Raw genomic sequence first — 25,639 nt, 5'->3', positions numbered from 1 at the left:
TAATCTTGCTACTGGACTCCCACTCTAAACTTGAACTTTCTCCTCTCTGAGACTGGGCTCCAGCTTTTGCTCTTTAAAGTCATACCTTGTTCCCCATAACCTAAGACTCGGTTCCATTGACTAAGCCCTGGCCCAGAACCGAAGGGCTAAATTTCCCTCCCCTCAACTCCCACCTCCTGTGTATGGTTACCTGTTGCCTCCTGCCTGCCCTTACTAGAGCTGACCATCACCAGTCTGGACCTTTGCACTAAGGGTCAGCTCTCTGAGGCTTGTCTGCTATGCCCCAACCTCAATCTCTGCTTGAATTTCTGGTTAAATAACTCATGTGTCACCTGTTCTTTACCCTCATCCACTAATCTACTGGTTTCAGACTCAAGTTGCAATTGATTTCCTTAGATAGCTTTTCCTCCAGTTACACATCCAGGGGTGGCTGGTTGGCTCAATTGGTTAGAGTGCCATCTTATAACTAACGCCAGCCACCAAGGAAAAGAAAAAAAACAAGTACAGATCCATAGTTAACACCAACCCTTCATCAGAGTCCCAGTTCTAGATTCTTAGCAACACGCTCTTCTAGGACAAGGCTGAGACATGGTCTTCATGTTATATCCAGGTTCTCACACCTAAGAGTGCTCAGTGGGTCTTTGATTGATGGGTCGGTTCTTCCCATGTGGGTACACTTCCCAAGGTGTCAATCTCTAGCTGCTGAGATGACAGCACAGGGGCCTGATGGCCATGTCTCCCCAACCCGCCCAGCCTGGCCCACTGTCCTCAACTCCAAGTCCGGGCCAAGGATGAAGCTTTCAACCCTTCGCAGCTCGCATCTCGGTTGCTCAGAAGTCACTAGGATGTTGTCAGCACTCTAGAGGAATTAAAAAAAATAAATAAGACTTCTCAGGTTTAGCATTTTTCACCTAGATCCCTGCCGTGCCCCCCTTTCCCCTTCTATTTATCTTCTCCTCTCCTCCCCCTTCCACCTCACTACCTGTGAGGAAAAAATAATAACAAATAGGAAGGCTAATTCTAAGTCTGTGCAGGCCCAGCATGTATCCTGGCCCGCCTTTAGTTCTGTTATTTTCTCCTGTGTCCGGCTTTGACAAGACTGATGACATTTACATTTTCCAAAAGCTTCGATAAAAGGCACTTTAGCTGCAATCACCTTCATCTAATTTCCCCAGTCAAAAAAAATTTTTTTATTTTTTGCTTAAATCACACAACAGAACTAAGGCCTGAGCTGTTCTGACAATTTGTCATCAAATACGGTTCAGCCCAAATGGGCTGTCTTGAAAACCAAGGACAAACGAGAAAAAAAAATGGATTAAATGGCCTGAAAATGAAGTGGAATGGCTGGAGGGAGAGAGGAGATTGACAGGAGCCAATTTGATAAAGTTCTAGAACAGGTGGCTCGGTATGGTTTGGGGCCCAGAACTTCCTCCAGAGAAGTAAAGGTGTTCTGGGGCTGGAAGGGGCTGATCGCCCCATTGCACATGGGAACCTTCATGCCAGACAGGGAAGGCAGATGGCAAGGGTCTCCCAGCCTACAAGACAGAACCCAAGGGGAAGGCACAAATAAGTACCTTTCTTTCCCACCATAACTATGGACAGTAGTAGGATATTGTCCTGGGGAAACTAAGGCCCAGATTTTTTGCTCATAGCTGCACAGTGACTCAGAACATGGAGGAAAGGCACTAGATGAAACATTGCCTCCATTTCTTAAATAAATGTATGTATTAAAGAATTACCTACATACAGAAAAGAACTCAAATTACAAGGGCTCATCTCAATAAATTTTCACAAGGTGAACTCACTCATGTAAACACCACCCAGATCAAGGAAAAGAACATTCCAAGAAGCTCTGCTCACACTCCATCCTACTCACCAACTCCCTGAAAGGCATTAGTATCTTCATTTCCAAAACTAGGCATCAGTTCTGCCTACTTTTGAACTTTATATAAATGGAATCATGTATATAACATGTTCCTTTCTGTATCTAATTTATGTTGGTAGATATGGCAATGTCATTCATTTTTGTTGTTGTATGGCATTCCATTGTTCGATTATATCACAATTATTTATCCATCATTCTATTGATAGACATTTATTTCCAATTTGGGGCTCTTGTAAATAATGCTACTAAGAACATTCTTTCTGTCTCAGTGCACATAAACATTCACTTCTGTTTGAGCACATACCTCAGAGCAGAACTGCATGCTCATGGGGTATGTGTACAGTCAGCTTTAATAGACACTGCCAAGCAATTTTCCAAAGTGGTTGTACCAATTTATTCTCCCACCAGCAGAATATGAGAGTTCCAGTTGTTCCACATTCCCAACAACACTTGGTGTTTATTTTAGTCACTTTGGTAAGTTTATATGGTTTTAATTTGCATTTTTTCTGATTACTAAAGGTTGGCACCTTTTCATATGTTACTGATCATTTATTTGTACATTGTTCGTTAAGTCTTTTGCCTATTTTTCCTCCTAGGTGATCTGTCTTCTCTCATTGATTTGTCGGAGTTCTTCATATATTCTGGATACAGGTTCTTTGTTGTTTATATGCATCCAGGCAGAAGATTTGATGTGTCATTTGCAAAGTTCACACCAGCAACCTCAACTCCTTACTCTTTCTCCCACCCATCTCCCAACTTTATTTTAGAGCTGAATTCACTTGTCCCATTCTGTCTATGATCAGCCCAGGCTCCCACTAATATTTCTTATCCTTCCTCACCTCCATGTGGCCTGAATATGGGCACCCAAGCAGCACACCCAGATGCAATGTGGCTATTGGCAGACAGATGCCAATTCACCCAGTCCTTGTGCTCTAGCCCTGAGCTGCACAGTGACCTTAACATAGTCCCAGGGCTCACCCAGGACTGTGAGCTCAATAAGGACTGGGGGAAGGGCACTTGGTATAGAGCATTTGTTTCATAAGTGAAAAGGCTAGTGTTCTGGCTGGAAATCAGGAGACAAGGACCTTGTCTCAGTACTGCCTATGGTGACTAGGCCATTTTGGTTTGCCTAGGATTGCCCAGGTTTTAGCTTTTAAAGTCCTGCATCCTGGAAAGCCCCTCAGTGCTTGGAAAACCCCTCAGTGCCAGGGCAATTGGTCACCCTGTTACTGCAGCCTCCTAAATAGCTGTGTGTCTTGGAGAAAACCACTCTCTTTCCCTGGGCTACAAAACTTTCATCTATAAGTTGAGTTGGGAGTATACAACAGGAGATTGATGAATTGCCTGAGGAGGAATCCCAAAGGGCAATACTAAGGAAACTCAAAATGATGGATAAAAATTAGATAAAAAGAAATAAATTTGAGGACATGTATGAGAAATTCAACAAAGAGATAAAAACAATAAAAAAAATCAAGCAGAAATCCTAGAATTGAAAAATTCATTCAAAAAAATAGAAAATACAACAAAGAGCATAAACAGCAAGCTAGAACAAGCAAAAGAAAGAATCTCTGAACTACAAGACAGGCTTTTTGAAATACAGTTGGACCAAAAAGAAAATAAAAGAATTTAAAAAATAATGAAAACCTGCAAAATCTTTATGGTAATCTTAAGCATACAAACATCTGTATTATAGTTGTACCAGAAGGGGAAGAGAAAGAAAAAAGCATTGAAAGCCTATTTAATGAAATGATAGCTGAAAACCTCCCAAATATTTGGAAAGATATGGTCTTACAGATCCAAGAAACTCAAAGGTCTCCAAACAAATTGAACCCAAACAGGACTTCCCTGAGACACATCATAGTCAAAATTATCAAAAGTCAAAGACAAATAAATAATTCTAAAAACAGCAAGAGAAAAGCATCAAATCACCTATAGGGGAGGCCCCACCAGGCTAACATAAGACTTCTCAACAGAAACCCTATAGGCCAGAAGAGAATGGGATGACATATTCAAAGTACTAAAAAAAGGAAAAAATGCCAACTAAGAATACTATATCCAGCAAAACTTTCCTTCAGAAGTGAAGGAGAAATAGTACCTCTCCCAGACAATCAAAAACCATGGGAATTCACTACCACATGACAAGCCCTTCAACAAATCCTCAAGGAGGTCCTACATCTGGAATAAAAAGAGAAAGATATGTCATCACAAATACATGAGAAAGAATAAAAACTGCTAGTAGAACCAATACATAAATGAGAAAGAGAAAGAAAATGCATTTTATCATTACAAAAAAAAACACCCAATAGCAAAGACAAGCAATAAAACGGAAAGAAAGGAACATAAGAAATATAAAACTAATATAGAGAAATTAACAAAATGGCAGGAAGAAGGCTTTGCCTTTCAGTAACAACCCAGAACATAAATGGACTAAATTCCCCACTTAAATGATATAGACTGGATTCCCAGCCCGGCCGAGTGCACACGGACCAGAGAGGCGCCCTGCTGGAGAGGCCCAAGATCCATGGAGACCATGCGCCCTGCGGTGACAGCATGTGACTGAGCAGGTGGGCCTTACCACTGCTGGATCCCATCCCTAGCCCGGCTGAGTACACACTGACCAGAAAGGTACCCCACTGGAGAGGCCTGAGTCACACAGAGGCCATACGCCCCTCAGCACCAGCATGCAACCGAGCAGGTAGGCCTCGCTGCTGCTGGACCCCATCCCCAGCCCAGCCAAGTGGATGCTGACCAGAGAGTCACCTCCCTGAAGAGGCCCGAGATCCGAGGAGACCATGCACCCTCTGGCACCAGTGCGCAACCAAGCAGGTAGGCCTCACTGCTGCCAGACCCCATCCCCAGCCCAGCCGACTGCACACCAACCAGAGAGGCATCCCCCCAGAGAGGCCTGAGTCCAGTGGAGACCATGTGCCCCTTGGCACCAGCATGTGACCTAGCAGGAAGGCCTTGCCACCCCCAGACCCCATCCCCAGCCCAGCAGAGTGTGCGCTGACCAGAGAGACACCCCCCCAGAGAGGCCCAAGACCCAAGGCAACCACATGCCTGAGGCACCAGCAGGCAACCGAGCAGACACTGAGGCAGCCATGCCAAATTGGGTCAAATGACATATGAGTCCAGCAGGATCCTAGCCAGACAATAGTGTCGAACCAGTGGACTGTGAAATCCCCTGCCACAATGACTGAACATCAAAGGAAAGATACCAGAAATATGAAAAATCAAGAAAGCACACCACCAAAGGGTAATAACTCTCAAGTCCTAGATCCTATAGAACAAGAAGCCCTTGAAATGTCTGACAAGAAATGTCAAGTGATAATTCTAAGGAAACCAAATGAGATACAAGAAAACTCAGCTAGACAACATGATGAAAGGAGGAAAAGTATACAGGACCTGAAAGAAGAAATGTACAAGGAAATCAATGGCCCTGAAAAAAGAATGTAGCAGAGCTCGCCGAGCTGAAGAATTCATTCAACAAAATAGAAAACACAACAGAGAGTTTAGCCAGCAGGCTTGAAGAAGCAGAAGAGAGAACTTCCGACTTTGAAGATGGGCTGTTTTTTCAAACACAGGCAGACCAAAAAAAAAAAGAATTAAAAACATTGAAGAAAATCTAAGAGAGATATCAGACAACGTTAAGCTCTCAAATATCAAAGTCATGGGTATTCCAGAAAGTGAGGAAAAAGGAGATAGCATTGAAAACATATTCAACAAAATAGTGGCAGAAAACTTCCCAGGTAAAGGAAAAGACACGGATCTTCAGATCCAGGAAGCTCAAAAATCCCCAAATGTATTCAACCCAAAAAGGTCTTCTCCAAGACATGTTGTAGTCAAATTGGCAAAACTGAAAGACAAAGAGAGAATCTTAAAAGCTGCAAGAGAGAAGCATCAAATCACCTATAAGGGAGCCCCAATCAGGCTAACATCAGACTTTTCATCACAAACCCTAAAAGGCAGAAAGGAATGGGATGATATAGTCAAAATACTAAAAGACAGAGATTGCCAGCCAAGAATACTCTACCCCACAAGGCTATCCTTCCAAAATGAAGGGCAAATAGTACATTCTCAAAGAAACAAAAACGGCAGGAGTTCACCACCACACGACCACCCTTACAAGAAATTCTCAAGGGAGTACTGGGCTTGGTTCCTGAAAAATAACTACCACTGCCATAAAAACTCAAGAAAAATAAAAACCCACTAGTAAAATAAAAACACCAACAATGAAGAGAAAAAAAAGTTTATCTATAACCCAGGAAACCAACAATTACAGAAGACAAACAGTAAATCAGGAAGAAAGGAACAAAAGACACTTAAGACATCCAAACAAAAATCAGTAAAATGCTAGGAGTAAATCAACACTTTTTGATAACAACTCTTAATGTAAAAGGATTAAATTCTCCAATCATTAAGACACAGACTGGCTGACTGGATTAAAAAGGAGGACCCAACTATATGCTGCCTTCAAGAGACCAACCTCACCTATAAAGACTCATACAGACTAAGAGTGAAAGGATAGAAAAGATTCATCATGCAAACAGAAATAAAAATCGAGCTGGAGTAGCTATTCTTATATCTGATAAAATAGACTTTAAACTAAAAATTATAAAAAGAGATAACGAGGGCCACTACATAATGATAAAAGGATTCATCCATCAAGAACACATAACAATCATAAATATATACACACCCAATGTCGGAGCAGCCAGATTTATAAAGCAAACTCTATTAGACTTAAAGAAGGAAATAGACACTAATACCATAATAGAAGGGGACCTGAACACCCCACTGTCAATATTAGACAGATCATCTAGGCAAAGAATCAGCAGAGAAACACAAGATCTAAACAACACCCTAGACCAATTGGACTTGGCAGGTATCTACAGAACATTCCATCCAACAACCTCAGAATATTCATTCTTCTCATCAGCACATGGATCATTCTCCAGGAAAGATCACATGTTAGGTCACAAATCAAGTCTCAAAAAATTTTTTTTAAAAAATGGAATTATTTTTTAAAATAATTTTTAAAAAATAATTCCATGTATTTTTCCAGACCACAAAGGATTAAAATTAGAAATCAGTAACAAATGAAATTCTGGAAACTATACAAACACATGGAAATTAAACAGCAATCTACTTAATGACATATGAGTCCAAGAAGAAATCAAACAGGAAATCAAAACATTTGTTGAAACTAATGAAAACAATGGTACATCATATCAAAACCTGTGGGATACCGCAAAAGCAGTGCTAAGGGGGAAATTTATTGCATTAAATGCTCACCTCAGAAGAATGGAAAGATGGCAAGTGAACAACCTAACACTTCACCTTAAAGAACTAGAAAAACAAGAACAATCCAAACCTAAAGTTAGCAGATGGAAAGAAATCATTAAGATCAGAGCAGAACTTAATGAAATTGAAACCCAAAAAACAATACAAAAGATCAATGAATCAAAAAGTTGGTTTTTTGAAAAGATAAATAACATTGACAAACCATTAGCATGGCTAACAAAAAAAAGAGGAGAGAAGATTCAAATAACAAAAATTAGTAATGAAAAAGGTGATATTACAAATGATTCATCTGAAATACAAGGAATCATTCGAGACTACTATAAGCAACTATACACCAACAAATTTGAAAATCTGGAGGAATTGGATAAATTTCTGGACACACACAAGCTCCCAAAACTGAAACATGAAGACGTAGAAAATTTGAACAGACCAATAACAATAAAGGAGATTGAAGCTGTTATCAGAAGGCTCCCAACAAAGAAAAGCCCAGGACCAGGTGGATTCACAGCAGAATTTTACCAAACATTCAAAGAGGAATTGACACCGATTCTTTACAAGCTATTCCAAAAGTTGGAAACAGACGCAAATCTCCCAAACTCATTCTATGATGCAAACATCATCCTGATACCAAAACCAGGTAAAGACATAACCAAAAAGGAAAACTACAGGCCGATATCCTTGATGAATATAGATGCAAAAATCCTCACTAAAATAGTAACAAACAGAATACAGCAACACATAAGTAAAATTATTCACCATGATCAAGTGGGATTCATCCCAGGGATGCAAGGTTGGTTCAAGATATGCAAATCAATAAATGTGATACACCATATTAATAAAATCAAACATAAGAACCATATGATCATCTCTATAGATGCTGAAAAAGCATTTCATAAAATTCAGCATTCATTGATGACAAAGACCCTCTGTAAGTCAGGTATAGATGGAAAGTATCTCAACATAATTAAAGCCATATATGACAAACCCACTGCCAATATCATCCTGAATGGGGAAAAGCTGAAAGCTTTTCCTTTAAGAACAGGAACTAGACAAGGATGCCCACTCTCACCACTCCTATTCAACATAGTGTTGGAAGTACTAACCAGAGCAATCAGAGAAGAGAAGGAAATAAAGGGCATCCAGATTGGAAAAGATGAAGTCAAACTGTCCCTGTTTGAGGATGACATGATCCTATATATCAAACAGCCTAAAGCCTCTACAAAAAAACTCGTGGAGGTGATAAATGATTTCAATACAGTAGCAGGATACAAAATCAACACCCCCAAATCAGTAGCATTTCTATTCTCCAATAGTGAACATGCAGAAAGAGAAATCAAGAAAGCCTGCCCATTTACAATAGCCACCAAAAAAATAAAATACTTAGGAATTGAGTTAACCAAGGATGTGAAAAATCTCTATAACAAGAACTACAAACCACTGCTTAGAGAAATTAGAGAGGATACAAGAGAATGGAATGATATCCCATGCTCTTGGATTGGAAGAATCAACATAGTGAAAATGTCCATACTACCCAAAGTGATAAACAAATTCAATGCAATCCCCATCAGAATTCCAATGACATTTTTCTCAGAAATGGAAAGAACTATCCAGACATTTATATGGAATAACAAAAGACCGCGCATAGCCAAAGCAATGCTGAGCAAAAAAAAAAAAAAGCTGGAGGTATAATACTACCTGACTTTAAACTATACTACAAAGCTATAATACCCAAAACAGTATGGTACTGGCATAAAAACAGACACACTGATCAATGGAATAGAATAGAGAATCCAGAAATCAACCCACACACCTACAGTCATCTAATCTTTGACAAAGGCACCAAGCCTATACACTGGGGAAGAGACTGCCTCTTTAGCAAATGGTGCTGGGAGAACTGGATATCAATATGCAGGAGAATGAAACTAGACCCATACCTTTCAACATACACTAAAGTCAACTCAAAATGGATTAAAGAATTAAATATACACCCTGAAACAATAAAACTTCTTAAAGAAAACATAGGAGAAACACTTCAGAAAATAGGACTGGACACAGACTTCATGAATATGACCCCAAAAGCACGTGCAACCAAAGGCAAAATAAACAAATGGGATTATAGCAAACTAAAGAGCTTCTGCACAGCAAAAGAAACAATTAACAGAGTTAAAAGACAACCAACAGAGTGGGAGAAAATATTTGCAAAATATACATCTGACAAAGGATTAATATCCAGAATATACAAGGAACTCACACAACTTTACAAGAAAAAAACAACCACCCCATTAAAAAATGGGCAAAAGAGCTAAGTAGGCATTTCTCTAAGGAAGATATACAAATGGCCAACAGACATATGAAAGAATGTTCAACATCACTCAGCATCCAGGAAATGCAAATCAAAACTACATTGAGATACCATCTAACCCCAGTTAGGATGGCTAAAATCCAAAAGACTCTGAATGATAAATGCTGGCGACGTTGCGGAGAAAAAGGAACTCTCATACATTGTTGGTGGGACTGCAAAATGGTGCAGCCTCTATGGAAAATGGTATGGAGGTTCCTCAAACAATTGCAGATAGATCTACCATATGACCCAGCTATTCCACTGCTGGGAATATACCCAGAGGAATGGAAATCATCAAGTCGAAGGTATACCTGTTCCCCAATGTTCATCACAGCACTCTTTACAATAGCCAAGAGTTGGAACCAACCCAAATGTCCATCATCAGATGAGTGGATACGCAAAATGTGCTATATCTATGCAATGGAATACTACTCAGTTATAAAAAAGAATGAAATATTGCCATTTGCAACAACATGGATGGACCTTGAGAGAATTATATTAAGTGAAACAAGTCAGGCACAGAAAGAGAAATACCACATATTCTCACTTATTGGTGGGAGATAAAAATAAATAAATAAATTCACACACACACTCACACTCTCACACACACACACACACACACACACACACACACACACACACACACACACACACAAAAAAAATACCGGGGGTGAGAAGAAGACATAACAATTACAATTACTTGAAGTTGACATGACAAGCATACAGAAAGGACATTGTTGGGTGGGAGGGGGGAGAGGGAGGAGGGAGGCAGGTTTTGGTAATGGGCCACAATAATCAACCACATTGTATATCAACAAAATAAAATTTAAAAATAAAAGAAAAAGTATAACTGGATACTATGTGTGTTTATATGAAATAGGAGTACTACTTTGATTTTTAAGAAATTATAACAGAAAAGTGGTGGCTATGTCATAGCCGGTTCTTCCTCAGTGTTAAGAAAAGAGAACTAATTAATTTAAATCTATCTCTTAAGTGATAAATCTGTATATAGCAAAGTATGACACATTGAAAAGATCCGAAGAACTCATGGAGGAAATTAGTTTTTTAGAATAAAGACATACCTGTCTTTCATTAATTGATAGAGGTTTTCTTTCATATATTCAAATATAAAATAAAGATGGTCATTTTCTCTGATAACATCTTTCAGTTTAATCACATTGGCATGATTAAGTTTCTTCAGAGACTGCAAAACAACAAAGCATTGAAATTTTTAAAGAAAAATTTTAGAAGTTGGTCAAATCTCATCAATGCTAAGTATGATAAGTACCTTAAGTAATTTTCCATTTCTTCTGGACTCATTAACAAATTACATTTTAATATCTACCTAATCTAAAAACATCTTAGAACATCTATTGAAAGCAAGCAGTAATTGTTTTAAGTAATGAATGTTAAGTGCAAAATAAACCAAGTCAGCAATAGCTACGGAACATTTCAATCTGTCGCTTCTTCTCTCCGTCTGTGAGATAGGTCTAACTTTTGTCTGACTTAACCATGTGAATTCCATAAAAGTCTCCAAAAGTTTACACAAGTCATACAACATAAAATATTTTAAAAGTGACATGCAGCAATTAAAAAAATTCTTTCCTTTGATAATATGAATTAAAATGCTCTTTGAAAAGTGAGAGTAAACTTTCAAATATGAGGGTATAATTATTTTCTGTTCTCCACTAACATCAGAACAAGAAGAAATGAGAAATTACTTTAGGAAGATAAAGGAAAAACATAAACACAGGTATCTTTGGAATGCTTCCCACAGAGAACAGAATCATCTCCCTGGCTACAGTCCTCAGGTGTGAGGTAGAGTTAAGGCCTTCTCAGGTTCTGTTCATCTTTAGTATTTTACCTTAACTTCTCTCAAGTTCAAACATTCGTCCCAAGAATAGAACTTTCTCTTCATCCTGAAATAAATAAGGACAAGTTTAGTGTACAGGAACTGAGGATCTGAAGATACAAATCACACTGGTGGCTTTCTTACTCTATTATTGGTTCCCTTTGAGCAAACTATGAAAAAGAAAAACCAAATACGCCCTACTGTTTTCATTTAGTATTGTAATCTCCTATTGAGATGTTCTAGATGATCCTTAGAAAGCTTAGAGGTAGAATAATTCTTATACTGCAGAGCCTCTATGAGGGTGTACTACACAGGTAAGGAAACGAATAAACATTTGGCAGCTCAACATAACGCTCAAGAGCATGGGCTGCAAAAATCAGCCTGGATTCAAATCCCTGTCCAGCTGCCCACTGATTGTATGACCTTGGACAAGTACCCTAATGGCCTCTCTGTGTTTCAAATTCCTCAGCTAGCCATAAAGTAGAAACTACTGCATAAGAAAAGCTTATTGTAAACCGCTTAGCTCAGCACTCAGTACATGTTCTTACTTTCACCAACATCTCTGATCAACTATAATAAGACTTGAAGGCAACACTGCTATTATTTCTAAAATACACTTAGTGAATCAGAATTTCATTTGTAGTCACTCAGGTACTAGAAATTTATGAAGAAGCTTGATGAAATTGAGGGTTTTCTGGCTTACCAAAGGCTATTTTTCAGTGCTATAGATTTATAAATGTCTTGCTAAAATGAAAAAGGTAAATCTAGCACAATGATGAATTTAAAATAAAATAGAAGTCAATGCAAATAAAGCTATACAAATAGTATAATGAAATGATCACATCCATCCAAAACTGTACATACAATCTATGATTCTTAAAAAGTAATTTCAGAATTTAAAAAGTATCCAAGCTTTTAGAAGCCAGATAAAAATATATTCAAGTAGCTTTTCACAATTCAGTAATTGAAACTTATAGCCTACTTAAAATCTGTACTCGCTTCATCCATACTTACTAATATGCTACTTTCCAGAAATTACCACTTCTCATCAATACTTCCCTAAGGTGAGGTATGTATCTATCTGCAAAAAACACAGAGATTTCCTTACAAAATAGTTATCTCAAAGACAAACCAATTTCCTAGAATAACTTAAAAAAGGCCTTTTGGGTTCCTGGCCATCTTCTTTTATTTATTAATTCATCCAACATCAGCTACACGTCACGGCAATGAACAAATCAGATATGGTCACCATGGTGCTCCTCATCTAACAGAGGAAGTAGACTTTAGATTGGTTAATACAAAACAGATGGACAAATTAGTTTAAGAACCCTAAGCTAGAATAACAAGGGGATCTTTTAAAGACTTAATGGACAGTCCTTTCACTAAGGCAGCATTTCAGCTGCGACCTGAAAGATACAAAGTGCCTGCATGTGAAGACAGAAAAAGGTTTCAAGGCAGACAGAAACATCTAGAAAGACCTGGCTGGTCAGAGGAAATGAAAGGTCACTTCAGGCTGATCCTTATTTCTTTAATACCCTAAACTAATTTGCATGGCTATACCCAACTACTCGTCATAAGAAAATGATAGTACCTTTTCCAGTCACCTTTCTTGCTCTGCTTTTTCTCCATAGCATTTACCACCTTCTAACAATGCTATATAATATACTTATTTTTTAGTTTAGCCCTTCTCCCCTCCTGCCACACATAAGCTCCTTGAAGACACTTCCATAAGCCTAGACCAGTTTTTGGCACATGGTAGGTGCCCAATAAATATCTGCTAAATGACTGGGTGGATTTCTATACCCACAGGTGGGCTCATGAGGACCTGCCACCCACATGGCAGACTCAGAAATGGAATTGCCTCTCAAGTCCTCCAAGGGCTTAACAAATATTTAACTTAATGAGGTGAGGGAATCTTACAACCATCCTCTAATGAATTGTATGTTATGGCTTTTTTTAAAAATGGCAAAAGGTTTCTTACCAGTGCCGTACATTAAAGTTTTCCAAAGGAAATTTTCAAAAAGGAACCTTTTACTTTGTCCGTCATCGCAGTGTTCTTCCAGCTTCTAACCACTTAGCCTCCAACTCACCCTAGAGTTCTGACTGCATTTCTAGATGGCTCCAAAGCCTAGCTCACTGCTTGCTGGACTATGTCCACACTTTCTTTCCCGTGTTCACATTCTCAAGTCACACCCCCATGTCCACCAGTTGCCAGCTGCCACCCCCCTGGCTTCTGGATGACCATGCTGTGCTGGCGCTCGGCCTCTTGTCCGTTCCATGCCTCCACGTAACTCTTCACTGAGCACGTCTAGTTCCAACAGCCCCCAGCCCAACACCTGACTCCTGGTTCTTCTGTTCAAAATGCTTTTAGAATAAAAAATACCACCTTCCACATAATCTATTTCCCTTCATGGGGACATGTTTACTGTCCACTTTGAACGTTAAGGATGGGAAGCTCTTCATCTGCTACATCCCTACATGGTATTTGTTTAATTTGGGGGCTAAAGTATGGATGGATTTAAAGTGTTGTCCAAAGTGTTATACCTAGAATATTTAGGGGCCGACACTGGGAATGCCTAACATTTCATACCAACAAACATAAGATAATGGTCCTGATTGGATACAATGGGATGCGAGTTGTGTTGGTAACGAATAGGGATAAAGTGAGGATGGAGAATAAGGGGTCTAGTATCTGTAATTTTCAGGTATAGTTTATTCCTTCGCATCAGGCTTCAGAGAAATGACAAAGCCTTCTTTGTGTGACTCTCATAGGACAAAAACTATCCTAAGATTCTACCTTGTCCAGAACCATAAGGAGCAGTGGCTACAGTCAACATTCATATTGATAGTCCTGCCAGCTGGCCTCACAGTTCCTTAACTCCAGACAGCTGTTCACCTCTATCCCACCACAGTCGCTCGTACACACCTTGTCATCCTGAGGAATAGTTCTGCTCTCCAAAACCTGAACCTATATAACTCCAGACTCTGACCATAACCTCCTACCCCTGCACTAGAACTACCCAGGAATGCCCTGCTGCACACGCCTCTTGTTCAGCTCCTGCTGTTCCTGCAATCGCCTGTGTGGCTCTGCTTGCTGCCACATCCAGCGTGGGTCCCATAATCAGCTCTCACCCCTGTACTCTCAAGATCACACACATGTTCTAAACGTGCCCCTCTCTCAACACTCCTCCTCTCCCGCCTTGCTGTCCTCCCATCTCGGCTTTCCCTGAAGTCTGGTGAAGGAAGAAGGAAAGGTCATGCGATGCTCCCAGCAGCTCCACACTCCTAGTAATCCCATGTAGTCTCAGGCAGACCCTTCACGATACTCATGACTTTCCTCGTTCTCAGAAACACATTTCTCACAACTACTGAAAGCTCAGCACCTCCAGTGCCATGTTTCCCTCTCCCTGCCCTCCTGCAATCTGCCTCGTCTCATCCACTATTTCCTGGAACAGCGCTCACCATGGCCATCAGTTATGCCATAGTCCCCAATCCAAGAACACCCTGGCACATAATATCACGTGGATACAAGAACATTTCCAGCCCTGTTCCTTTTGCCTCCTAGTATAAAGGCTGGAAGAGCGAAGAACACTCACTTTCTCAGCCCCCTTTGGAAGTAAAGTACCCAGTTCTAGCCATTAAGATGTAAGGGGAAGTCCTTGGAGGCTTCTGGGAAAGAAATATTCCTTCCTGGTAAACGACGAGAGCTGGTATTATTCTCCCTTCTTCCCACCTTGAACATCAATGTAATGCCTGGAGGTGAAGTAGCCATAACGTGGCCATTAGGTGACAAAACATTTGAGGATAAAAAAATGCTAATGGCTCATATAAAGGAGATAGAAAAGTCTGGATTTCTTGGGTACACTGTTGAGCCACTGAAAATGTTCTGGAAACATCAAACTCCAGATTTCTTGATATGACAGAAAAATAAACGCCTACTTATTTAAAGCATGGGTTTTGTTACTTGCTATTAATCTATGAATTTGTTACTTGCAGCAAGATGTGTTCCTAACAAATCCAGATGCTTTTCAGTCGTTAGTTATTACCTGCCTACCAGCTGAGCACCCTCCTTCTTTAGATATTTCCCTTGGGTTCAGCCATTTCCTACACTCTCCTGGTTTTCACTCTATTTCTCTGCTGGTTCTTTCTCAGTCTTCTTTGTAAGACTCTAACCCAGGCCCCATCCTTTTTATGCTGGGGTTTCTCAGTGCTCTGTAGGAGGACATATTTCCTATAAGAAAAGGAAATTTGGACACAGACACACACAGAGGGAAGACCATGTGAAGACAGAGAGAGAAGATAGCTATCTACAAGCCAAGGAGAGAAGGCTCAGAAGAAACTGACCCTGCTGACACCTTGATCTCAGACCTCTAGCCTCTAGAACAGTGAGGAAATAAATTTCTGTTGTTTAAGTCACCCAGTCTGTTGTCCTTTGTTATGGCAGCCCTAGAAACTGACAGAGTGAGCCACTTGGAAGTGGATTCTGCAGCCCCAGTCAAGCCTTCAGATGACGGCAACCTTGGCCAGTATCTGACTGTTACCTCATGAGAGACCCTAGGTCAGAACTACCAAGTTAAACCACTCCTAAGTCCTGATCCACAGAAACTGTGTGAATTAATAAATGTTTGTTCTTAAGTTTCTAAGCTTTGTGATATTTTGTTAGGTAGCAAAAGATAAATACAGTAAATTAAAAAGAAATAATTAAATTAGTAATAATTAATTCTATTTAATTGATAAGTTCAGGAAAAAATACCAAATGCTATTCAGAACTCAATCTGATATTATGAATGCCATCTGATTTTGAGGCCTATTGTTTTAAAGAAATAATAAGCTCTACTTTGTACCCATCTTAATTTTTTTAAAACTTTTAAACTGTAAAACCATCCCAAAGATTACCTTCAGTTTCAGTCCAAATGCATTACGCATAAAAAAAAACTTATGTTTTTTTGTTCATCAATGTAGCTGGATAAACCAGAAAATTAATATACATGGGATTAGCAGAATATTCCTTTTTGGTCAGTTTTTTCCCAGCATGGCATTCCACATTAGCCAAAGCAGCATGGCATCTAAACTAGACCATTCTGTGTGCATATATATTTTCTCAAGCAGGCAAAGGAAAACGAACATCAGAATTTCAAAAGTAAACCTTGCAGTGTCGCACACGGTACCTTTTGATGGCCACAAGCTCCCCAGACTCGTTACTCTTGCCCATAAGCACACTCCCGTAGGTGCCATCCCCCACTGTCTCATGGTTGTGTAGCAGTTCATCTTGGAAAAATAATGCAGCAGAAGTTGTTGACTGAAATGACTTCCTTGTTGAATATAATTTAAATGTGTTATTTCTATTTGTTTTTGTCCTCTCACTGCTGGTGCTACACGGGTAACAGGTTTGTCATCATTAAATAAAGTCTCTTCCCCAAGACTAGGTAGGTTCATGAGATACAGCAATGAGGAATCTGGCAAGGAAACACCGCTTCCATTCTTATGAATACCCTATAAAAGAAAAAAACAAATAAAATAAATTTTCTTTAAAGAGTCTTTTTAAAACATTTACTGGCCACCACGAGCACAAGGAAAAAATATAAATAATGTAAATACCAATGTACCAGTAAATAATGTAAATGCCATTTGTCAGTAAATCATTTGTGCTATGTGGAATGTAGTTCACATATAACACACTGACAATATTCATTTGGTGAATGCTTCATTTACATGGTTCATTTACACCATGAATGTTTAATATTGGTTTAATAATTCATATGGCTCCTTTTACTTAATATAATCTATATTATTGCAAATCAGACCTTGAAGAATCTGACATCTATACTATATCCATTCTTTGAATCAATTTTTGCAGCATATTTGATTTAGCATATTAAATTTAAAATTGTACTCTGTAAAAAAATTCCCTGTAGAATATAAGTTCCCCAATTATGAAAGGTAAATATAAAGCAAACTTTCATTTCATATGAAGAGAATAGCATTATAAAAGAACATCATATCCTATTTAAATAATATGCTACTTTATTGGATGTCAAACGAAGAAAATTTTAAGTACCAATTAGGAATTAGTGTTACACTAGATTCAAAGAAATAAGAAATGTAAAACTATGATTACATATATATATGTCTATTTGGGAATATATGTGATTACTGTAGATGGAGTTCAAGAGACATAACCATAAAATTGTAGAAAGCTACATCTCACTGAACTATAAGAAGTTCAGTGAGAACTATAAGAAGCTGGATTAGGAGAACAGAGATTAAGGTTTGAATCTCAGCGCAAATTCCAACTCCCTATATCACAGGCAAAGCTTTCAATTTACTGGACTTCACTCTACATAACTGTAAAACAAGAGCATTCTGGCTCTAAAATTCCATGAGGCTATGAACATGTATCTACTAATCACTTTGAACATCTTCACACATACTCTCTCTTACCTAGTAGTTTTGCAATTATTACATCAAAAAAGACACGCACAGACACACACTCTCTTATAACTAAAAGGGGGCAAAACACCAACTAAAATAAAAGCTTAGTGAAATTGCAATTTTCTTACCAGTTCTTCATTATCTCAGTTACTCTTTGCCCCAGTGGCACAGGTGTGAGTGGCACTAACACGTCAAGGGCCAGGTAAATGAGCGACCCATGTCATCCTGTGGCAGTTTCTCTCAGTGTTCCAAGTCCTCCAACTAAGTAGTGGCCCTGGGGGTAAGTGGGCAGTGGATGGGCTATTCTAGCACTCTTCCTCAAGAGGCCAGCTCTTTTACACCATAAATACAACACACCCAAACAGAAACCGTCAACAGAAATCCCTATTTGTACAACAAAACCCCAGAAAAACTTTAGGAAAGGAACCCAATTATATAAAATGGTATAGTTTTCCATGTATTCCAAATACGAATCACAGAACATTACATCTAAGGACCCTGAAAGTCATTAAGCTCAAAACTCTCATTTGTTGGCAAATGCTTTCCTCTAAATTGTTGTTTATTTTTATTGAAACTAACATATGTACCTTCAAACAAATAATGGAATACTCATAGGACAGAGATTGTATTCTTATTTTCTACCCCTCCTACAGAGAATCATACTGCCTTGCCCTTGCCACGTGCCTTCTGGTGCCCATGTGGTAGGAGAGTGCTCACACGCCCCACCCCAACTGGCCATGTGACTTGCTCTGGCCAATGAACTGCAACAGTTGCAACACATGCCACATCTGAATAGAAGCTGTAAGAGCTACGCTAGGATCCCATCCCCGCACTCCTCTCGGCCATAAGTGTGGCACGCCCCATATGGGGGCTGCTCTTCAACCTGGTCTGGAGATGAAGACGACAGAGCACCACTGCCAACTGTAGTTACAAGGTGATGGGAATGAGAAATAAAGCATTGTGTTGCAGCATTATGTATTACCAAAGGTAACGGTGATCAATAAAAATAACAAGGGTCATAGTTGCCTTTTTCCTCTTTTAACTGTAAAAAGGTCATATAATTGATATGTAAGCTGCTGTAATAATAGCTCACGGGCATTTTCCTTCATGGAGAGGACAACTTAGTTGATATTTACTTACGATAATTAACCATGAGATGATAATACATGTGGAGAACACAGCAACTATGCATGTACTATAACAATAACACCAAGCATCAATTATCCTTTAAACAGTATAAGTAAAACACTTCAGGCTCTCTGTTATTTCTAATTTTCCAATAACAGTATTACATAGCACATGATAATTTTCCAGACTACTCTCATGTAGTCTCCCAACAGTTCTGTAAGGCCGTCAGGGTAGTTAATAAGCCCAGAAATGTTAACTGGCTTAAAGTCACTCCAGAGTCACAGTGGAGGTTGGTTCAAGAACTAAGTCAAAGCCAATTCTGCCATAGCTCCTCCCATTAGTCATGTGCTATGGTCTGAAAGGTTGTATCGCCTCCCAGATTCATGTTGAAATTCTTACCCTCAAGGTTATGGTATTGGGAGATGGGGCCTCCGGAAAGTGACCAAGTCATGAGGGCTCTGCACTAATGGAATTAGAGCCCTTACAAAAGTGGCTTCAGAGAACTCTTTTGCCCTTTCCACCATGTGAGGACACAGCGAGAAGACAGCCACCCATTGTGAACTAGGAAGCAGGCCTTCACCAGACACCCAATAAGCTGGCACCTTGATTGCAGATTTCCCAGCCTACAGAACTGTGAGAAATAAATGTCTGTTGTTTATAAGCCACCCGATCTGAGATACTCTGTTATAGCAGCCCAAACGGACTAAGACACCACGCCACTTAGTCTTTGCTGACTGAGAATCGCACTCTGTCTTTGGGCAGGCTGTTGGCACTGGTCAGGGTCAAGACTGACAGAAATAAAACCCCTGAGGGAAGACATGACATTTTTATACGGCATTATGATCAGATGTTCTAGTAACAACACAATCTTGGAAATAAATTCACTAATATTTGTAATAACATTTTTTATACTATTTTGAATTTTCCATTGAATAAAAATTAATCAAATCTATCACAAATGGAGATAAGAATTAATGATTTTCTTATGTTACTGTCTGTGAAATAACATCGTCAATAACATTGGCAGAGCTCGGGCTACAGAGTTGTGGTTTTATGTTTTTGTTTCTTTTTTCTTTTTAATTCTCTCGTAATATACAGGCCTTTTATTTTTTTTAACCTTCTGTTTGGAAATCATTTCAACCTTACAGATAAGTAGCAAAAAAGGAGAACAATAAAAAGAACACAGAACACACAAAGAACCTAGATTTATCTATTGTTAGTGTTTTACCCATTTTCTTTATCGTTTGAGCACTCTACACACACACACACACACACACACACACACACACACACACACACACACACGAATAATTTTTTTCTGAACCAATTAAGGTTAACTTACATACATAATGGCCCTTTTCCCCTACTGAAGGTGAAAACGATACTTTAACGAACCATTCCTACTCCAGTTTTATCAGCTGACTCTATCATTCCTTTTATAGCTTTTCCCCCTCCAGGATAGACTCCAGATCAGATATTGCCTTTAGTTGTCATGTGGCTATAGAGTTTTTAAGTGCATGGCCAGCTACAAATTTAAAGTAAAGCACCAAGTAATACCAATTTATATGCATAGTAATTATACCTGATTTTTTATTTTGACTCAAATAACAGAAATTTATTTTTAAATATTATTTGAAAAGTTAATAAAGTAATTTGCTTTATATCGTATTTTTGAATTTCAAAAGCAACAAAATTTATTATTAAAAAAACAAGTGACAGGGTCTAGATTCAAACTCAGGTATTCTAAGTCCAGGCTTCCTTAACTGGCCTGGAAAGTGAATTGGGGGGAGTCCTTTTGAGCAGCGCACTCACCAAATTTAAAGCTTCCAACTTCCTAAGTTATTTTCCGGTTTGTGTCCTGCCATCAGGATTGGCCGTTATCTGCCTAATCCGGAAGGAGCATGATATTTGTTAAGCATCAAGGAGGATTGGTATCGACACACACAGTCTAGCAAAGGTCCATGAACGCTTACATGAAACTCCTGGACCAGACGTGTTTTGGAATCCAGAAATTTTCACATTTAGAAAAGGAGTATGCTGTGTATGCCATATGTTTGTAACACCCCTGAGCAGCATCTTAACATAGATGCAGAAAACTATGAAATGTAGACTCAGCAAAATAAATGAAGACTATAAAAGGCCTCACACTACTTAGGTCCCGTTTTAATAACTGTTGCAATGAGTTTGCACACAATTATTTTTTAAATTTCATTTTCAGAGCTTTGTGCATTTCAAAACTACAGATAAGGAACTGCTGATCTGTATATATTAGAAGGTCATAGGAAGACCTTTAAGGTTTCAATAGGTTCTGATTTTCTTACTGCTTTTAAAAGAAAATAAAACAAAGCACTCGCCTTAGCGTCTAACTCCATTACAACAATGTTCAATAATTTCCTCCCTTGTCCTATTTTCCGTTCTGCATTTCAATGAACTGTTTCGAATAAACACTTATTCATCATTCTTATTTTGCTTTTAAAAATCCCTATCATTCTGTTACAAGGCTTTACGCTTTATGCTTAGTTATAGATGGTAACAAAACGTTTGGTACCACGAAAATAGTTTGTTTTAAAATGCTGTTTACAATTCAGTGCTTCTTTCAAAGATTATTTTTGTCTCACTGTAGCACTTTCATTTCCACAAAACAAAATCATGGAAATTGCTTCTCTATTATATGCAGGAATTTAGGACCAACAAGGCTATGTTGTAGTTGTCTAACCACCTAAGGATCCCAAAGGCAGGCTTTCTGGAGAAAGAAACAAATACATATACAGAAGTACAGTAAAACCGTGGTGTTTCCTATTTACAGGAATGTATTTGTTCACAGGAAACTTTGGAAGAAGCCTGTGGGGCTTTTAAATAACAAGGTGTATATATTAATTCAACATTTATCTTACTTCATATAGATAATAATCCCTTCAAAGGCACATGTAAAATAACTTAGGCTATGCTAACTCCATGACCAGGATGTTGAAAAAGACACCATGACAATAGATTCCATTTCTATTTAGAGGTCTCTTCATTTTCCTCAGCTTAAACCCAAGCTGGTGGTCTTAACGAATGCCAGCAGGTGGTTTCCCAATTGCCTAAAAAAGAATAGTTTTTGAAAGTGGTCTTTACATTATGCACAGACACTGATTCTAAACATTAAGGTGTTAATATAGAGAAAGGCAAAATCTCACTACATGGTTCCTGTCCAAAACATGTATTTGCTTTTCTTAATTTTTACTTTATCTGTATAAGTGAATATAATTTTGAAAGATCTTTTGTTTTGTTTTGTTTTGTTTTGTACTACGTGCTGTGATTAAACAAAACGTGCGCTAAAATATATTTATCATTTAGGATTTTATTAAATCATTATTTTGCAATTTATTACCAGCATATTAAATTGCTATACATTCTTTTCTAGCTACCCTACTTAAGGTGACAAACACCTATCTCTTTTAAGGAAATATACTCTCTCTAGGTTTACTGATCCTTTCTGGTTAAGTAACAATATACAGAAGATATGAGGGTACTTCAAGAAGTTCATGGAAAGATTTGCAGTATCTTTCAATTCTATTTTTCCACGAACTTTTTAAGGTACCCTGGTATTTGTGCAAAAGGCCATCATGATCCTCATGTTGGTAAGATTGTAAAATAAAAACATGGAAGATTAAAGAACCTGTCTATGATTAGTCAGAGAATCGATGATGGAATCGGTGTAATATATTAGGTTTGAAGCTGTTTGGCTTTTTAGCGTAGTCTCCAAATTATAAACAACCTATTCTTATGAAACAGTGCCAGCTTTTACAGTCACTGATGCAACTAAAGGAATCATCCCCTTCGCTCCAAAAACTTGCAGACTCGGCCCCAAAAATCAAACTGTTGCCCCCACCTGCACCTGGGTCATTCAGATCCCCGGTAAGATGCTGTGAAAAAGAACAGAAAACAGGAAAAGTAAAGAAAGTGTGAGACATTAGAACTTGGAAGTTTAAGGGAGGAGTCTACTTGGAGTTCCCCTCATGAAAATTATTTAACACAAATGTAATGTTCTAATAGCATTATTTCTTCTTTTACCCAAATTGATTTCATCTTAACCCCTAACCGAGGACAAGCACTGAGTATCTGAGAGGTAAAAGCAATGGCAGCAATTCTGAAAAAGGACATATTGCTTGAGAAAGAAATGGGAGAGGGAGGTGCCCCCAGTAACATGCTGGGGGTGATGGGGGTTGTATGTTCCAACAGAAATTCAGAGGTAAGAAGGTGCCAGAAACAATCAGCCAAATTTACAATCAGCCAAATTTACCATGCATTGGCCCAGCAACCTGAAAAGCGAAATTAATTGCATGTCTCTCTTCCACTAATATGACCATCAACCACCACCATCACCAGCACCAGGAAGTGAGAGGATGACCCTAAATCTGCATTAGGACAACAGATCAGTCAGTCAATGACTTTCTGCATTGGCCTGGAAGACACTCCCAAATTAGCTGTTTGGGAAGTGGTTAAAGGTAGAAACCTCATTCCAAGCCTAAGCAACCAACTTCCACATAAACACTGGAAACACAAATTTTGTTTCAACTGAGGATGGCTACAGGATAGGGCATACTTATACTTAGGGGAGAATCAACAAGGAATATGACCATCTTCCCAGCTTCTTTCTGTTCAAGGGGTGGAGTGGTGAAGGTTATGAATATGACAGATTTTAAAAAGCTCAGATTTGTGGATCTGTGAGAATCTATCCACTTTTAGACCTACCTAACCTTTAAGTAAAACTACTTTACATACTATGCTCTGAAACAAAAAATTCAACAAAGGCCTCTGTTGAGCCATATTAATTACAACATAAACAGCTCTCCAGGGTAGCAAGCTGGTCATTTCAGGGTAAGAAGCTGGTCATCCCCCTGAAAATATAGGGACAATGGACTAATGGAATGAGGCATAGATATAAAGGTAGTTTTGTTTTGTTTTTTTACGTCAATATTCCCACATACCTACTCACTGAAATCATAGTGTAGTATAGCAAGGTCCTAAACTGATTACTAGTCAAAAAGCAGTATATGGAACTAAGAAAAAATAGACTGCCTGTGGTACTCCAACTCACACACAATAATGTTTCTCTAAGGGATACAGATATTGTTCTTTGTTGACCTATTGAACAACTGATTCTGCAAAATAGGGATGTATTAACACGGTTTCTTTTGTATATGAATATATATATATATATGATATACATGCAACAAAAAAATCCAAGTGTAATATAACTACAATCCTCAATTTCACAGAATTGTTAAGAACTTAGAATATTCTACAATCAAGCTACAATATTAATTGATTTTCGTATGGATTAAACAAAACATATTTCAATTTAAAGAAAAAGACATTTATTTAGAGTCTCAATTACAGACTTTCACTAAATAAATACCCTTATAATTTATCTCCCATTCTAGTTTCCTTATTTTTATCTAAGTGCATTTATTGTAAACTTGGGCTTTATTCTCAGCAGCTTTGGCCAGCTAATGAGGGACTTAGATAGGATTAAAGAAGATAAACACAGAGGGCAAATGGAGGGTAAAACATGTCTGCCAATCACTGAACAGATGAGGTTTGGATGTCTTCAACTTGGCTTTGTAAAACTATAACAACCTCACTCCAAGTCTGGCATTAACGTTTGTAAAACAAAACAAAACAAAACAAAACAGTAATTAACGTTTTAAAAATCGCTAAGTTGTTTAAAAAGCAAAACAGAAAGAACATTTCAAAGTAACCAAGTTATATATTTACAGAAATTAAAAGAGGAGCTAATACAATGGAAAAACAAAGATTCTGTCTTAAAAAAAATAAAAGTACAGTGCTCTGTGCTAATATTCACAAATTATTTAAAAACTAAATTAAACGGGCAAACAACAAAAAACCTCACCCAGACAAAGAGATCAAACATCCTGCCCAAGGCCAGCTTTGTGGGGGCAGCAGGTGGCCGCCTTCAGGAGAATTTCTTCCTTCCCTATCAAGGCTGTAAAATAACTTTCGTTTCCACCGCTATTTTGACTCAGTGGTTGTTTTTATGATTAAAATAAGTCCTTTAACTTTTTGTTCTCTCCGTGAGAATTCCGTTGTCACCAAAACAAACGTCTGCTCACACAATTACATAAATCTCCTTCCTTATAGAACTGAGATGACTCACCGCTAAAAAACACTTTTATTGCTCCCGACACTCTCCGCCTGTCCCTAAATTAAGGTCTTGTTTACAGTAAAGGAAGTTTTCGTCACTCGCCCTCTGATCGTTCTCCGCAAACCAGGACCCTTAAAAGACCCCTGGGGCCGGCGCACAGCGATGTGCTGGGAGGGGGTCGTCCCCGCGCCCCGCGTCTCCGGCCGCAGCCGGCGGGGGGTCCCCCGGCACCCCGGGGCTCCAGGACCCACCCAGCCGCGGGCCCTTAGGGGTACCCAGTGCCCGGATTACGCTTTCACCTGCGCGTCGTTTGGGATGCACCGACGAGGGCTGGAGTCGGACCCGTTTCTTCCTCCTTTTTAATTTCCTAACGTTCTGCGCTCAATTCCACCGCCTCCCGGAGACCCAGTCCCGCCCCTCGCTCCTCCAAGTAGTTTCCTCTCCAGCCAGGCCGCAGGGGGAGTGGAGGAGACGGGAAGGGTGGGAGGCCCGGGCGGGAGGCCCCTCAGACCCACGAGGGCGGCAAAGTTGACAAGGGGACCTGGG

The 25,639-nt window shown here is 39.0% G+C and overlaps 1 long non-coding RNA gene across 1 annotated transcript; it reads right to left on the bottom strand.

The window, feature by feature from the left end:
- Window positions 1-641: 641 nt before the first annotated feature.
- On the bottom strand, window positions 642-25,473 carry LOC134378403 (uncharacterized). The gene is made up of 5 exons (XR_010023642.1): window positions 25,393-25,473; window positions 16,551-16,875; window positions 11,395-11,449; window positions 10,613-10,734; window positions 642-859 (listed from the first exon to the last, which is right to left on the bottom strand). It is a non-coding gene; the product is annotated as an uncharacterized LOC134378403 (long non-coding RNA).
- Window positions 25,474-25,639: the final 166 nt, after the last annotated feature.

This window comes from Cynocephalus volans, chromosome 5 (assembly GCF_027409185.1).
Source record: "Cynocephalus volans isolate mCynVol1 chromosome 5, mCynVol1.pri, whole genome shotgun sequence".
Classification (NCBI taxonomy): domain Eukaryota; kingdom Metazoa; phylum Chordata; class Mammalia; order Dermoptera; family Cynocephalidae; genus Cynocephalus; species Cynocephalus volans.
This window is presented reverse-complemented; position numbering and strand designations above follow the sequence as displayed.